The sequence below is a fragment of the Sylvia atricapilla genome, unplaced genomic scaffold (assembly GCF_009819655.1).
Source record: "Sylvia atricapilla isolate bSylAtr1 unplaced genomic scaffold, bSylAtr1.pri scaffold_75_arrow_ctg1, whole genome shotgun sequence".
NCBI lineage: Eukaryota > Metazoa > Chordata > Aves > Passeriformes > Sylviidae > Sylvia > Sylvia atricapilla.
This window is the reverse complement of record NW_027077159.1, coordinates 29,797-46,617: the sequence shown is the minus strand read 5'-3', so window position 1 is coordinate 46,617 and position 16,821 is coordinate 29,797. Positions and strand designations below refer to the sequence as shown.

Genomic DNA, 16,821 nt, shown 5'->3' with positions numbered 1-16,821 from the left:
ATACAACACACTAATTCCTGCAGCTGTCTTCCTTCCCTCAAGGGCTTTACAGGTAGATTCAAGGTGGAAGTAGAGCATTTCTTCTTACCACTCTACTCCAAAATGGAGCTTGCAGTTAGAGACAGATTTCATACCTTCTTTGGCTTGAGGGGATTCAGATTTGCATCCCTTGGGCAGTGCAAGAACTCTGCTTAGATGTGGTTTCTTGGGAAACTTGTTTCATGAAGACCATGGGTAGAACAGGGAATAGTGGAAAAACAATCTGAGTAAATATCCTTGCAAAAGGGGCCCAAATCTGGTACTCTGCTCATGTTCCTTCTATTGAGCATATATACCTGGAGTTCTCAGACCAGGTGTGTTAAATACTGAACAGAAGAAGTTTCATAGGGTTCTCTTTTGTTGTTTCTGCCTCAATTACTCCTAATCAGGTAGAATCGCAGTTTGTTCTCTGCTTCAAGGCTAAGTGGTATTTCATTCACTCAAAACACAGAAGAGACAAAGCAGCAATGAGCTTGACTCAAATCTGCTCAAAAAACCGTTTAAATTCTACTGTCTCATAAGTATTTTAAAACAGGAAAAAAAAATTTCCATGGGGGCTTAACTATAGTTCAGCAAAGGGCCAGTAAGATGATTAAGAGACTGAGGCTGCTTTCATATGAGAGGCTGAGAGAACTGAGGCTGATCAATCTGGGGAAAAGAGAAGGTCCAGTGGGGAACCTGATGTTTATAAATACCTGATGTGAAGATATAAAGACAGAGAGAGGCTCTTCTCAGTGGGTGCGCTTTGGCATGGCAAGAGGGAATGGGCACAAATTGAAACACATCAAACTACATCTCAACATGAACCTCTTGCTGCGACCTGAGGCCAGCTGAACATTGAAATAGTGAATGTGTGACTTCACTGAAATTCTTTATTTTTAAATGTTTGGCTTGTAAAATAAATCACATGGCCAATGCTTTTGTGCTGGCCTACAAGTGCTGGACTGCTGTTGAGTTGAGCAGCAATGCTTTGCTGTATCATTTTTAATTGGGTTTAAAATGTCACCAGCTTCATCTGGTGAATTGCTGTAGCTCTGTGGGGGAAAATAGGTTTAATTGCACTTACTGGACCCGAATTAGGCAATAAGAGCTCCCCACAAAGGGAGCATTTGTCCAATGTGTTCTTGCTTTACAAACCAACAGCAAGGCTGTTGAAAGCTGTGAAGTTGAAAATGCCTGCTATTTCCCTAAGTGTTATGATGCAGCCTTGTTTTCTGCTGTGAAGTATAACCTTGGTGTTGCATGTTGCCTAGCAGCACAGTTCTTGTGAAGAGGTAAAAAAAAAAAAAAAAAATACATACACATATATATGTGTGTGTACATATATTGATACTTTCAACAAAATGTTCTTACACCCACATGGAATTTCGCTGTAGAATAAATGAGGCATTGTTCCTTTTCAGTTGGATGTTCTAGGTTAGCCTTCAGCTCACAGTACTACACATAAAAGTGTATTTAAAAGTTGATATTCCTGTCCTTCAGACCTCTCACTTTCAAAAAAATCTGTCCTCAGGCCTCTCTTCTGTAAATGAGCAACTTTAGAAAAATGCATTTGTAGGGCAGGATTTTGTCTTTTCTGGAAATCTTTATCAACTGAGAAAGACACAAATTCGTGCAGCATCTTCCTCTTGCTGACTCCTTAGACTCATTCTTACTGAGTAGCAGATATTAAGCAATCTTGAGCAGAACTTCCTCTAGGCTTAACCTTCCTCCCTAAACATGGGCCTCACACAGTGATGTGAACTACCAGTGTGTGACAGCCTCTGCTCAGTTCTGTAAGATTCTTCTAAAATTTCTAATTAAGAAAACTTCAACAGTCTGACATAGAAAAGCTCTTGGTTATCAGGGTGAATATTGCAGTGCAGTGCCAGAATGTGGCTTTAAACCTATTGATATTTTAGTCTTTTTACATAAGGCATGAGATTCTTAACCTGCATCTGGGCAAGCTAACACAGGAATGTCAGTGCCTGGCTGTGTCCTGTAATCCACCCCATTTCCATTATACAGCTGCCAAGCTGGGAGTTGTTCCATTTTGTATATAAATAGCACTCCAAATGCAGCACCCTGTTCCCCTAGATGGTAGAAGGCTGAGACTTAGCTCTCAGGACAGAGAGAATCTAATATTGTATACTTCTAGGCTACAGAACTTTTTTGACAGTAGGAACAAAATGGAGGTGGAGCTGAAAGAATTCCAGGCTATATTAAAAATTCACTAATGTGCCAAGAAATCTGTTCTGAACTTAAAAAGCATCCCTCGAGCAAGAGGAAGAAGACAGCTACATTATTCCTTTAGCTTACCATCAGGCCAAATTTATGCTAGAGAAAGGCTTTGTTCTTCTCTAGTCAGAAAATCAGCTGGATCATACACAGGAAAACTGTATTCCACCTTTACTTCTTCAAGGTAAAGTTCTAGTGCAAACTTAATGTAAGAAACGATGACTGAAATACAATTGCAGGAAACCACCAGCTGTTTAGCACAAAGTCAGACAATGGAATGGCCATTTCAGCATGCAGGTGGCACAACCAAGGGGTAACTAGTCATGAAAGTAAGTATCCAGGTGATAAAGAAGAGAAGAAACCACTTTAAAGATCTTGGGAATTTTTTTTTTTATACATTTTTGCGAGATAAAAAAAGAGTCAGCAATTTAAAGAGCTGATATTACGTGTTTAAAGAAAAATGCAAACTACCGAGAAGGCTGCTGCAGTTTGATACCCATCAATCTTTATTCAGACTGGCCCGATTACTTTGAAAAACACCATTAAGCAGACACACACTGCCATCTCGTGAGCATCTCTAACACAGCTGCAGGCTGATTTCGGAGGAGAGGAAAACCAGTTGCTTGGAGCAAGTAACTTAATACAGTACAAAACATATACAGACTTAAAAAAAATGCTGCACTGAATGCTTTGTCAATGGTATATTATATAATAGAGATACACAGAGCAAAGCTAAAGTATTTTATTAATAATTTATTGTCAGTAAGAAAGACTGGCTAATGGTAATTTTCAGTAAAAACCTTTACAAGACCATTGGATCACAAATATACAGACACTATAAAAACTGTGTCATGGTGGTTTTGGTTCTAAACTGGTATGCAGAGGGTCCCCAACACACTTTCCAAGAAGGGAAAAAAAATGTTTACAGTTCTAAAATACAGCAACCCATTTAAGACATTTCCATATAGCTGACCCAGAAAAATATCAGACCTAATGTATGTACAGTTGAAATTGTGTGATTATGTTGAATGTTTTACAATGAAATGTCAAACCTTTAGTTTTCAGGGGACTACATACAGTGATGCCCTGATTATAATAAGTCAGGGTGCTCATTTTGAATGGCACACTAACACCACTAGTTTCAGTGGAAAACAAATTCACAAAATATCTACAAAATCTAGTTAAAACTATTAAAATCAAAACTGTACATAAAATTTACAAAAAGTAGGAGAAAATTAATTGCATTAGAACTATATAAATATAAGCATCATGCTAACATGGAGAAGTGGTATGTGATTTTTTTTTTTAAACATAAAACAATGTAAGTACATAAAGGATGTTCAGAAATGGCACAGCCAATGGAAATCTTGGAACTTTCCAATTACAGTAGATCAGGAAATGGAAAGAGGTTCATTTAGCGAAATGAATTGCATGATCCAATGCTGCCATGCCAGTTTAGCTCACTGAAAGAAAAGCATTCATCGTGGCTGGAAAAAAAAAAATAAAGAAAAGAACTCTTGAAAATTTTTCTAGATTTCATAAAGTTTGTTAAAGAGTCCAGGCACTTTTGTTGAGTATGTCAGACTTCTGTATGTTGCTGGGAATCAAGCGGAGGAATTTTCACATCTTCGAAGTGACCATCGTCTCCACTCTCGTAGTCACTCATCATGACTTCAGACTCCATCTCGCAGCACGCCGACACATCCGAGCAGGAGGCTGTGGAAGCGTACACAGACATGGACATGTTGTCTACAGTGGGTGCTTCAAAGTCCTGGCTGAAGCCCAGGGAGTACGGAGCGTACGGCTCCCGGTAGCTGCCGCCGCCGCCGGGCGTGCTCTGGGCTTCTGACATGTCTGCAGGGTAGTGATGGGGAAGGTACTGGTTAAGGTTAAATCTCTGCCTGCTCCTTGCAGAAGAACCCAAGCTACCGACGGCTGGCATGTCTCTGGGTGGCTGTATTGACTCAAACTGGTCGCTGTATTCGGGTGGTAACGGCGGAAGCTCATCAGGTGCAGGGAAGTCGTCAGGTGGAGGTGGAAAATCGCTCTCGATGTCGTAACCACCAGGGTAATAGTCTGTATCGATGGCATTTGGATCTGTGTAGAGGGGAGCTGACTCCTCAACCACTTCGTAATTTGGATACTCTTGGATACCTGGCAACTGAACACTCGGCATCCAATCTGATGTGTCCCAGTGATAACCTGAAAAGTTCATTAAAAAAAATAGTATTACTACCTTGTATTCAAGTTAGTCTAAACTGAGAAATCAACACACGTATTAAGACAATGCAATCATCATGATTAGAACGCTACTTGTTAATCAGCAGTTTGCCCTGGTTGCACAGAAGACATTCAACACAACTTTACGTTATGCCATGCATGAGATAGTGCATCGTTCACACTTGAACCTCTATGTTGTCTCAGACATCACACCTAGAGAGCTGCAGCCACCTCTGGAATGTGCTGTCCCAATACATAGTTGTTCTGTGGATAGCAAAGAAAACTCTGCCTGGTGGAGCCAAATACTTAATTGTTGCTGAGTAATTAGTTAGGGTGGTAACAATGGCCTATTTTTCTTAAGAATATAATTAGCATATATAACCCATGACTTTCTGACATGAAGGAAGCAATTTTTATTTGGTAAAGTGCTCAGAGCATTTCAAGTGACTTTGCCACTCAAGCAAATTATAAAGTTAGTTTTGCAAAATGCTGTTAGCTCTACAGGAACACCTCTGATAAAAATCTTTTGTGATTAGTAAAGACATTCCACATTCAACTACAAGAACAACACAGGAAAATCAGGCATAATCATGCAAAAATGACTGGACTTGATCCTCTCCTTCAAGTTCCCTTTGAATAAGTTTGTATTTGTCTGTTGCACAAATTGATGGAAGCTTAAACTAACTAAAAACCAGTTATTCCTCTCATCTGAACACCAATAAAAAAAAATACACTGTTGTAATGTAGTGCAAATCTAGTAAAGAGAAACCACTGCAGACAAATGCACAGCAAGCAACTGATAGTAAGTCTGTGTTAAAACCAAATATGAACAGAAATATTTGGGTGAACATCAATGAACTGCATGCAGGAGTCACCTCTTGAATTGCTGAGGTCAGGAACAGCAAAAGATTCTTTAGGTGGCAGAGTAAGAATGAAAAAGGAAAAAAACACCTGTAGTTAGGAATCAAATAGCAGAACCAATATGAAAACAAAAAAATGACTAGTAGCTATGAAATTCACACTGCTTTTGTCCAGTTTAATACTAAAGCTGGCTTTTTAAAAAAATTCTGTCCTAGGCTCCTTATTTGTTAAGACTTGAACTGTAGGACAGCTACAGAATGAATGTACAGCCCATCTGGGACATAACTGTCTTGTGGTGAAATCTGCAGTCTGGAGAGTTTACTGAAATCCTTGTATCAGTATAATCAAGGACTTCTACACAGGGTAACAGGACTCGATCTGATTTTTTTCTTTCCTTTTATCTACCCTTGTGTTTTGATACAGAGCTCCATCTATTGGCACTTACACTCTGAAGCATCTCTTGAGTATCAAGGTAACTCTTTCTTTAGGGTCTGGCTTCCATACACAAAGCACTGGGAAACCTGCCTCCCTTTGTACAGCAATTCCAACAACTCATGCTCAGCAGAGAACCGCCCTGTGTTACCTGACAAATATTAAACCTTTCTCTCTTCAGGAATCTATATTCCCTATTAAAGTCTCTAAGGATGAGTAATGCCTATTCTAATAGCAGAATCTTCTCCTAAGAATTCATATTTTCATCTGTTGGAAGACTGCAAGGGACAAAGGTGCCTCTTTAGAGAGAGGTTCCTGTTTTTTTAAGCTTGCCTAGCCCAGACAAGAAAAATACTGTTCAGACTAATGGAGATGTCAGTCTGAGCTCTGAGACTCCTAAAACATCTCTGGTCTCAACTCCAGAAGGTTCTGACCACTAGTCTGCTTGGAAGACAACATTCTTTATTTTCCCTGGGAAATTGGGAAAGCCAATAGGCTTTATGATTTAGAGCATTTTTACCAAGAAATGGAGAAATCTTGGTTTTCCTCTTCTTCTGAGGCAAAGACCCTTTAACATAAATGACAGAAACACAAACTAGAACCAGATGTGTCCATCTTCATGTGACAATCTGCTAGATTGGACCTGCATTTTCTCTTGCACTCAGCATTGGTGATTTGCATCAAGCTACAACTTGAGGAGCAGTCAGATAATACAGGCCTGAAACTGTCCTATGATGAGATTAGCTACAGCTCATGCTTCCAGGATGCCTGGACAGAAACACTTGGGGAGACTGAAAGCAAGGACAATCTGTCCCAGAACAGGACCTTGCTGCAGGCTTGAGCAAGGATCTCTGCTGCTTGAACTGACACCCTCCTGAGGGTGCTCAAAAGCACAACTCTTAACCTAAGATGTTTTGAATAAATAAATGCTTATTAAGAGCAGAAACTTTCAAATGTTAAGAAGCAGCTGAGTAGGACATATTTAATCTCTCTATGACTGCATTTATCTAATGGTGATACTAAAACACCAAGCAATACTTTTATCTTTGACTTGAGAACTACCTCTATAATTTTTAGATTCTACCAACTAAAATCTTAAGAAAAAATCTGATTCAGTTATTAAATACTTCCCCTGGTAGAGCTGCCCTCTTTTAGTCTCATAATTCTCCCATTCCCAAATATTGTGCATTGCAATTTTTCTGCACTGACTATTGTCTACAGGTACATATTAATTAAATGGCACTCTCATTAATGAAATACTCTCAGGTAATTGGAAGCCCTTGGATCTGTCTACTTTCTTTAGTCTGTGTAAATTAAAAAGAGTGTACTTCAGATAAACAAAAGTGAAACTTTAGCTACTATAATCAATTTTATGTTCTTACAATGGCTTCATTTTAAGCAGGAGTTAGTGAAAAACATTATGTTTCCTAGTCTGTATCTAGAAATAGGAAGCATAGGCTGGATGTTATTTCAGAAGAAACCTCTGCAAACTCATGGTCATGGAGTGAATCATTTGCCTTTTACAAGAACTTAAAGTACCATTTAGTCAATTAAAACAATAGTTAGCATTTGTATAGACTCACTGGCACTTTTATTACTACCATTATTTTGTAAAGAGTTTATGTTTCCCAGAGTGGTTAGTTATTAAATGTTAGCAGAAATGAAATAAAGTATCATTGAAAATGCCTCCTTCTAACTCCCAAATACACACTACACACACACACAAATATGTGTGTGTGTACACATACCCAAACATGTATTTTAGGTACTCCTTGTAAGGAGTAACAACCTACTTAAACTGAGGAGGATGTCTATGGCTATGTATCTCAGCTGCAGACAAAAATATTTTTTTTTCTGCTTAAGAGACAGCCTGATCTGAATACCAAGGAAATGAGTCCTGATACCAGACCATTTTGATTCTGCTCAGCTGGACAAGGTATCAACAGGTGTGGGTGGGAGAAAAAAAGGAAGCGGAGGCTGCTGCTGTTTCATCTCCAGTGCTGCATGGGTTTGCCTTTGATGTTGTCTCAATTCTGCTGGCAGCTTTAGTATGAATACTACTTTCAGAAGAGAGTAAGCACCGAGATCTTTTTATGCCAATCCTTTTTTTTTCCCCCAAGAAAACACACTTTGAAACCTGTTCACATCTACAGCATATGCAAGAAAAATTAACAGACATCCAATATAAATATATTTTTTGCTATAACTTATCACAAAGTAAATAATAAATTGCCTCTGGCTAGGACTACATTACTAGAAGACAATATAAGAAGACAAACGTGCATTATGCTGCCAAAGCAGTAAATAAATATGAAAACATGTATATACCTTCTTTTTCCACCGAGTCAACAACAGCATTGACAAGGTGTATTACAGTCACTACGGAAGCTTGTAAAAGGTATAAAAGGAGCAAATTAAAACAAACCTAGAGTTAGTATCACTTCAAACAGCAGACAGATACACATAAAATTCCCCATCAACACACTGAAATTGCACTTTGTTACTATTTTATACAGCAAGATTATTGGTGTACATATATATTTACTCTTAATCTAGAGAGTAGTTACATGGAATACATAGAACACATATCTAAGCTCAATTTTGTTCTTGCTAAACACACAAAAGTACCTGTAACTACTCATGAAGTACATTTTGCATGAGCACAAGGCTGCTTAAGTTGTGTTAGAATTTTTGAAATGTTGCCTAAATATATTCATTTGCATAATATTTTATCTACACAGCAACAAACGGGACTTTTCTAAAGGCTTGTGTTGGGTGAATTAAGAATTATTGCATTAGACTTCTCCTTTAAAAATGTAAACTATGTTGCCTCCCTACCAATGAAAGGTGGGAAAGAAATTTTCCCTGAAATGAACTTGAAGGACAGAATATGAAAAATACCTACTGGAAATTTCTGCTACTGATCTACTTAAATTTTGTATGAAATAGGGATATCACAGTAGGAATATCAAATTCAGGCTGTTACATGCTTATTAAAAAAAAACAAACCAGCAAAAAAACCAACAATTTAAATGAATGTATTTTTTGTGTCTTCTCTTTCCCTCAAGATAGTTTTGGAATGAAGAAGGATTTATTCTTACAGGGTAAAATGAAGTAAGCACATGCAACTTGTTTGCACAGCTCAGGGATTAAGTACCAAGCCAATAAATTCTGAATCTACCAAAATGAAAGGAAGGAACAACATCTATGATGCTACAGCTATTTCTCTTAGAGCGATGAGTAATCAAAATGAGTAATTAAAACATGACAGGAAATTGGAAAAAGGATATGCTAAACATATGAGATGGTGAGGAGGGGACAACATGTACAACACAACACGTAAAACCACAGGAAAAAGAGCTGGAAGTTGGTATCAGGTCTACTGAGAAAATGATGAAGACTGTAAGCATAGCATTTTACTTTCACCAATCATTAAACCAGAGAGGGTTTTTTCATGCTGTTAATAACAAATCACTCTACTTCACTAAGAAGCAGAATGTTCTTTATTCCTAAGCTAAAGGAATTTCAAGTTCTTTTTTACCAGGCAGAGACAAAAGCAGAAAGTGGAATAAAGAGTCAAAGCACACCTTAACTTATAAAATTAAGTTATGAGACAATTGTGGCTTTGTCCAATCAGTATGACATGTTTCTGAACACACAGATGCATTCATATCAACTATAAAAGCATCTGTCATCACGATGGAAAAGACATCCAATTAGTAATAATCAAACCCACAAATATGTATGCTGATTATATTTTGATGGACTTGAGGTGGGATCAAAGTATTTATACTTTTATATTGGCTTTTTTCAATGTATGAAATGTTTGGATGAATTCATTTCAATCATGGTGAAAGCCAAATATAGTGTTCTATTATAGCAAAATTCCTTTTTGTGCAGTTTCCTTCATTACTAAAGTAATCAAACTTACAAGCAAGTCCCTTAAACTCTGCTCTCACTCAGAACTGATCTGATCCATATGGGAGCTGAGGTCGCAGCAAGAAAAAGAGAAGGAAACAAATGAAACTGTAACACCAGAAAGCTTTTTACTGAGAGCTGAACAGCAAAGTGTAAGGCCATTTTTAAAATTCACTGTATTCTTGCATAGGGTGATAGTAACTAAGGATTATCTAGAAGAGTTTACCAAATTCTAATACATTTTAAACACAAGGTTCTGAGCAACTTGAGCTGCATTTTCTCTGTAATATTCTAACAGCAGAATAATTATATATCATTTTAAGGTAAAATAATTAACAGTTGGTGTAGATAGGTAAAATATTTTTAAAAAAATTACCAGATCTGGGTATTAACATAAGTAAATACAAATATATATTAAATAAGCTACTATTTAATATATATTCAATATATGTAAATCTTATTGTTACTAAAGAGATACAGATGCAAAGACAGAACAAATGAACATCAGCAGTGGTAGAGAATGATTGCATTTTACGTACCATTGTCATCACATGATTCAGACTGGAAGGAGCTGAGAGACTGGACCTCAGACATGCTTTCTCTAGCACTGTAGGGATGGGAGCTCTTTTCATCCAGAGGCTTCTTAGAAAGGCAGGGGTCAAGATCTACTACTTTAGCTGAAAGAAAAAGTTTCAAGTGAGACAATGAATAGATTCTAGATTAAAGAATCAATACAATTTAAAGTTGAGATCTGCACATTTTTACAAAACTTAGTAGAGCACAAAGGCTGATCAGAGACAAAACCCAGTAAAGTCATAATTTTTTACTCTAAGAGGTATACACAGAGACTCATAATTGCACTACATTAAAATTGTGCCAGCACACACATTTAACAGGAAAGTAAAAAAATAAGAACATCTCTTACTGTCATAGTCAAAATCCCAGCTGGGTTTCTGTATGGAATCACTGTCTGAAGGTGAGTTGGAGGGAGGTGGAGGTGGTAAATTTGGTGCAACACTGCAAACAGCTACAGCTTTCCGGTGACCATGCACAGAATCTGGGTTAAAAGTACTAAACTCGGGGTGCTCAGGGATAGCAGACCCTTCAAAGGAATTCCTGTCCAGATTGTTCCTGGAGTCGCTCGGGATGCTCGGAGTGTACGAGATGGGACGAACAGGAACCTGTGGTGGGATGTCAGAATAGATGTTCTTATTCAATTTTGCATCAAAACACGGTCTTTGCAAGAAGGCTGTCGTAGCTCCCAGCTGCTTGTCTTCAGGTTCTGGCTGGTGCTTCTTCTTCCTGCCCACCACTTTGCGGCAAACAACAAAAATCACAACTAACAAGAAGATGCCTGCGATGAAAACAATAATCCCAATCACTTCAGCTAAGCTGATGTTCCAGGATGTTGAAACGTATTTATTAAGAACAATGTCTGTGCAGTGTTTGCCTCCAAATCCACGACTACAGTTGCAGTGATACGAGCCATAGGTGTTCTCACAAAGGGCACCATTGAGACACGGGTTTTCTACGCATTCGTCGACATCAGCCAGGCACCTATCAGAAACAGAGCACAGCAGTGATGCTTAGTTCACATCACTAGTCTTTCTTGCAGTCTTGCTCTCAACAATTTTCAATATATTTATTATAAGGTACTGCAGACTTACATGCATTTTGCTGTTTTATCAACATCCCAGATTGCAAGCAGTTTGAAGAGTTAATCTGTTAATTAACACTAGTAAAATTCAATACATGTGGAACGCTACCTACCTTTCTCCACGAAAGCCTGCTTCACACTCACAAACAGGTCCATCCAAACTGTCAATACACTTGCCACTGTTTTTGCAGGGATTGTCTTTGCAATATGGACCCAGCTGGCATCTGCAAAGGCAAACCAAACAAAAGCAGCTGAACGTTACCTTACTACAAGCTGTAGTGGGATTCAGAGGTGTAACACAGGGGCTGTTAACTCCAGCCCCCCTCAAAGTCTGAGCTTTAAGTAGGAAACAGATAAAAAAGGAAAAAGAAGAAGTGTTACATCTATATCCTGTTTTCTAAGGGGTTCATGGTACAATGTGGCATAGAAACATACCTTTGACCTGTGTATTGTCCTCGGCACTGGCAGATAAAATCATCACTGACTGGGATGCAAGTCCCACCATAAAGGCAGGGGTTGGAAGCACAGGGGTTGACACTTACATCGCAGTGAGTTCCCATAAACAAAGGTGCACACTTGCAGTAGTAACCTGAAATCAAATACAAGCCTTTTTGAAAGATGCACACGGCTTTACTGGATTGGAGATTAAATCCTCCCTGCCCACCTACAGATTTAAGATAAATTCGTCCCTACCCACCAACCTGCTACAAGAGAGAAAGGATAGGAAAAAATAGAAATGTTTTCATCGAAAGATGAAGCAAACTGTAAAAGTACAAGTTTCCTTACACATGACTGAAGGATAATTTCCATTTCTCTCACAAAACACAGGTTGTCTCAATGATTACAGAATTTTTAAAGAAAGATTCCAGAAGAGGCAGTTAAGAGGATGGACCTTGGATCTCAACACTGAAGATTAAAGCCCTACTTTGCCAGATGGACTTTGTCTACTTCATACCCCAAGGACTTGAATCTAGAAGGCATACACAGCCTTCCTACCTACACAACAACTGACCTTCTACAACTCTGGGAAACCAAGAACTATGCACAGAGTTGTTTTGTCCTTCAAAACAAAGAAGTTTAAAAGCAATTTTGAACCCCAAAAGCAGAAGACTGAAGAGCAGCTTACCTCCATTTGACAGTGCGTTGCAGATGCCTCCATTCTGACACGGGCTGCTTGAACAGCCATCTGTGGCAGTCAGTAAGCACCCAGGAGTGACATCTACAGATTCTTCCATGTGTGCATAGTTTCGTGGCTTGCTGTTCAGGGGCAGCTCTTGTCCATTTAGTACAATGGAATCCATACAGCCTCTGAAACCATTGCTAACCTGAGGGCTTCTACCATGTCTTGTACCTTGCTGACGAATGTGACCACCAAAAAACACATGATTGTCTAGGTTTAGTGTTCTAAGAGTACCAGGGGCAGTACCAGAGGCAGTGTGCACCCTGTCCAGAACAAGTCGTGCATAGTTTCCATCCACTTCAAGAGATATGGAATGCCACTGGCCATCGTTTATCTGAGTGCTCTGAACAGAGACAATCCCAGGTCCACTGCCACAATCAAATTTATACTGCAGTCTTCCATGATGGATCTACAGAGGAAAGCCACAACATCCATAAATGGTCAGCACGCTTAAAGAGTATAAAATATTGATGCCTATAAAAGTTTATGTTTGCTGGAGAGACAGGATGATTGTGGTGTTCATAAAAAGCAGTTTAATAACACCGTTTTCCAGTCACAGCAACTGTGATCTGTATGTTTTCTTTAATTGAAATGTACACTTTGTACATTTTGTTCCTCTAGTAAAGAGGTCATAGATCATAATCAAAATATTACAATATTTCAGTACCTTTCATCTTGTGCTTTGAGTAACTTTTCCTGTATGGACTCGAGTATTTTAGAGCAAATAAATATAAAGTTGTTTAAAATATATGATTCAGGAAGCTTTGTTTGTTTACACATTTAAAAAATTCTGTACAGGTTTGTCACCTGGATGTGTAACACACCCTACCTTTAAGGCAATCTTCAATTATAACAATTCTACAGAGATGCTATGACTCGATCTTTTAATCTGACACAAAAATAGTAAGAAGATGGTAGGAAGAAAGAGGAAATATGCACTAGGAGATTTTAATATACCTCTAAGATACTGTAGTCTGTTCCTCGAGCATACATAACAACTGCATGAGCAGAGTATGTTCTAAGCCTCATTGTCAGCTTCATTTCCTCTTTGTTCTCATTTTCCATGAGACGGTATTTCACATAGCTGCTCCCAGTAAATGTCACAGCAGAGCCAGCTGATGCTTAGGAACACAGAAAAGCATAAAAAGTGTTAGCACAGGACTGGAATCGAATTTATATTTGGAAAGTAATATATTTTTACACAGAGTTTTTTAGAGTTAGTTCCTTACCAGGACATTGTCCAGCTTTGCTGTCTTGGCAAACACAGGTGTATTTTCCTTCCTTTGGATCTCCCAAACATTCAGTACCTTCAGGACATGGGTTTCCTTCACACACACTGTTCACCAGGGGGCATTTCCCTTCTGCAAAACCAAATCCATTATTTCTTTTCTGCATTTTGTGAAAAGAGAGTCTTAAATATAGTAGCTGAAAGTACCCCAAAATGATATTCCTAACAATCAGACAAGAAGCGAATAACAGTTATGGGGCACGACTGACACAGACTAGACAAAGAGTGTGGCTGATGCTCATCCTTATCTTGATTACTCAATTCAGTAGGTGAAACTGGTGTTGTGGTTTAAGGCTTACCACCAGAATCACCCACCACAAAACACAATATGCAGATATTACACATGGACAGGGTAGGCTGGGGAGAGCAGAGAAAAGCACATCTGTATTTGAGGCAGAAAAGGAATGGGCTTTAAATATTTACTTAATATGTGCAAGTTCACCCAGCAAGGTTAAGTCTTGATTTTAAAAACCAATGTTTTTTTTTCCTCAGAGATAAAGATAAATTAGTCCTCTGTAAGAAATCTTTGTACTTACATATATTTTAATGAATATTTATTGCTCAGATTACACTCTCATTCCCAAACAAGTTTGGAAACTGTGTGGGCTACTCCTCTGAGCAGAAACAAAGAAGTATCCAGGTACTTTGCAGGAACTTTCCTTTGTGCACACAAGACTGAAAATGGCCATCAATATAGGATAGGCAGTAACAAAAAAAAATTAACTTACTTCATAAAATGGAAAATTAAGGCGTAGCTATAAAAAAAATAAATATCTGCTCCCATAAGCTTGTATTAGGTAAACTCTAGAAATGAGGTAATGAGATAAGAAAGAATTACTCTTTACTATGAATAAAATGAGGCAATTATTATGGAGAGAGTTACAGAATGTTCCTAATCTTGTCCTGTAATAAAAATTTCCATCTGTGGATTACTGCTTTTCTAAACTAGAACAATCTTTTCAATGATAGCGTTTTCCTTATTGTTCTTACCTTTGCAAAGACAAACTGCTGCTCTGTGATGACGGGGAGTGACAAAACTCAACCTGGCTGTGCTGTGGGTTGACATGATGTTCTCATCCACTGTTATTTTTTCTTCACAAAATTTCAAAGGACAATCTAGGCCTGCACAGACCTTATGAAACACATCAATTATCCGGACACCTAAAATCTCCTCTAGGTCAGGCACAGAAGAGTTTATCTTGTGGAGCAAAACTCTCATGGGGTGGTGAGAGAGACCAGACTTTTCAATATTCAGGAGGACGTCCAGATTAGAAGGAGGATCAGAAGGCTGCAAACTAACAATCTGGATGTCATTTCTTCTCACGCCCAAGATGTTTCTTAGTGCTCTCTGGAAATTGCGCCAGTAATCACCAATGAACTCCTCAGGGGACAGGTTTGCGAAGCGTATCGCGATGCTGTGGTTCAACACATCTTGTGTGATCTGTCTGATGTGCACACTGATATCGGCTGCAGTTGTAAATTTTCCATCTGTGACAGTGACATTTAGGAGGTACTGTCCTACATCTAACCTTTTATGTGCTATTAGTTTGCCGCCAGTACTGGAGACAGAGAACAGGGATTCCATTTTGGGGTCCAGACTGTACGTCAAGGTATCATAAACGTCTTGATCAGTTGCATGAATTTTTCCAATGACACCACCTGAATATTCTTCCCCAAAGGCTGTGATAAAGATTTCCAGAGGCAGTATTGCTGGAGAATAAATGCTTTCCTCAATAACTCTGATATCAATGTAAGTCAAAGATGACAACGGTGGTTTTCCATTATCTGCCACCTAAAGGAAAGTTGAGGACAGATCTAAATTTTTGCTTTATCTCAAATTCTACTATAGATATTTATACTGTATACAGCGGAGCTGTATTTTTGTACCAAAAATCCCCACTGAAAAGTCCTATAGGAAAATAGCTTTACCTAAATTCTATAACACAATTCCTAACATAAAAGTGAACACTGAAAATTTAAAAAGCTATAAAAGTAGGCACAGAAATACATTTTCACTTCTCCCCAGATTAAAAGCCCACAGTGCTCTTATTACCTGCAAATGCCCAGAAGCTATTAACACTTGTAGCAAATACAGAGGAAATGCACAGTAGCTGATTTTGGACAGCAGATGGTGCTTGAAGCTTTTTTATATCAAGCACAGGAACACATTACAAATTTGAAATGAGTCATGCAATAGAAATGTACAACATGCTTCACTACAGTTAGGAGGTGGTCTGGAAGACAAGCTAAATGCACTGTGCCAAACAGTACTTCAAAAGAAAAAAAAATGCACGCAGAAAGTTACAATTAATTATGTTGTCTTTCATGATTTTTGGTCACAGAGAGGGGAAAGAAGAGGCAGGTACCTGCAGTGCGATTTGCTACAGACAGTTAATTAACTATTTTTAACTGTATCAGCTTAATTAAATTTTAAAGCCTTTTTGAACACCCTGTTCTCCATTTTGGACAAAGACATACACTGTTGTTGTATGAAGGCAGTAAAAAGAAGAGTGGAAAAGTGAGTAAAAAACATTCCCTTGGGTTCACTTTTTTCCTTTTGTTTCGCACCCCTTGTTTCTCATCTACCTTTTTTCCAGGAACTCTCTCCCAGTTACTGAAAGTGACACTGAAGAAGTAGTTAAAGAAAAACTGGAGACATGTGAAGGTACAGAGGGGATATACAGGGCTAAGGAAGTAGAAGATATCCTGCATTGTTTAAAAGATTTTGCAGTAATTTTATGGAGTACACTTTGAAGATCTATGCAGAGAGGCTGCTTTGGACTTTTTATACAAATTTAAGCAAAAGAGGAGTAACTCCAGGCACAGGATTATCTGTGGATGGGCACATAAAGGAGGCTTTTTTAAAAGGTAATGCGTATCTCACAGAACAACATGTCTTCATCTGTTTCTGTTAACTCCAAAAGACAGGCATGGCCAGAAACTTGCCCTCCAGTTACCCAAATAAATAACGAGAGCTTTAGCTCAAGTTGGCAAAGTTTTGTTTTGCCT

General features: G+C 38.4%; 1 pseudogene; it reads right to left on the bottom strand.

Annotated features, from left to right (window-relative positions):
• Positions 1–2,744: 2,744 nt before the first annotated feature.
• LOC136375026 (protocadherin Fat 1-like) overlaps positions 2,745–16,821 on the bottom strand; it is a 34,102-nt pseudogene continuing 20,025 nt past the window's right edge.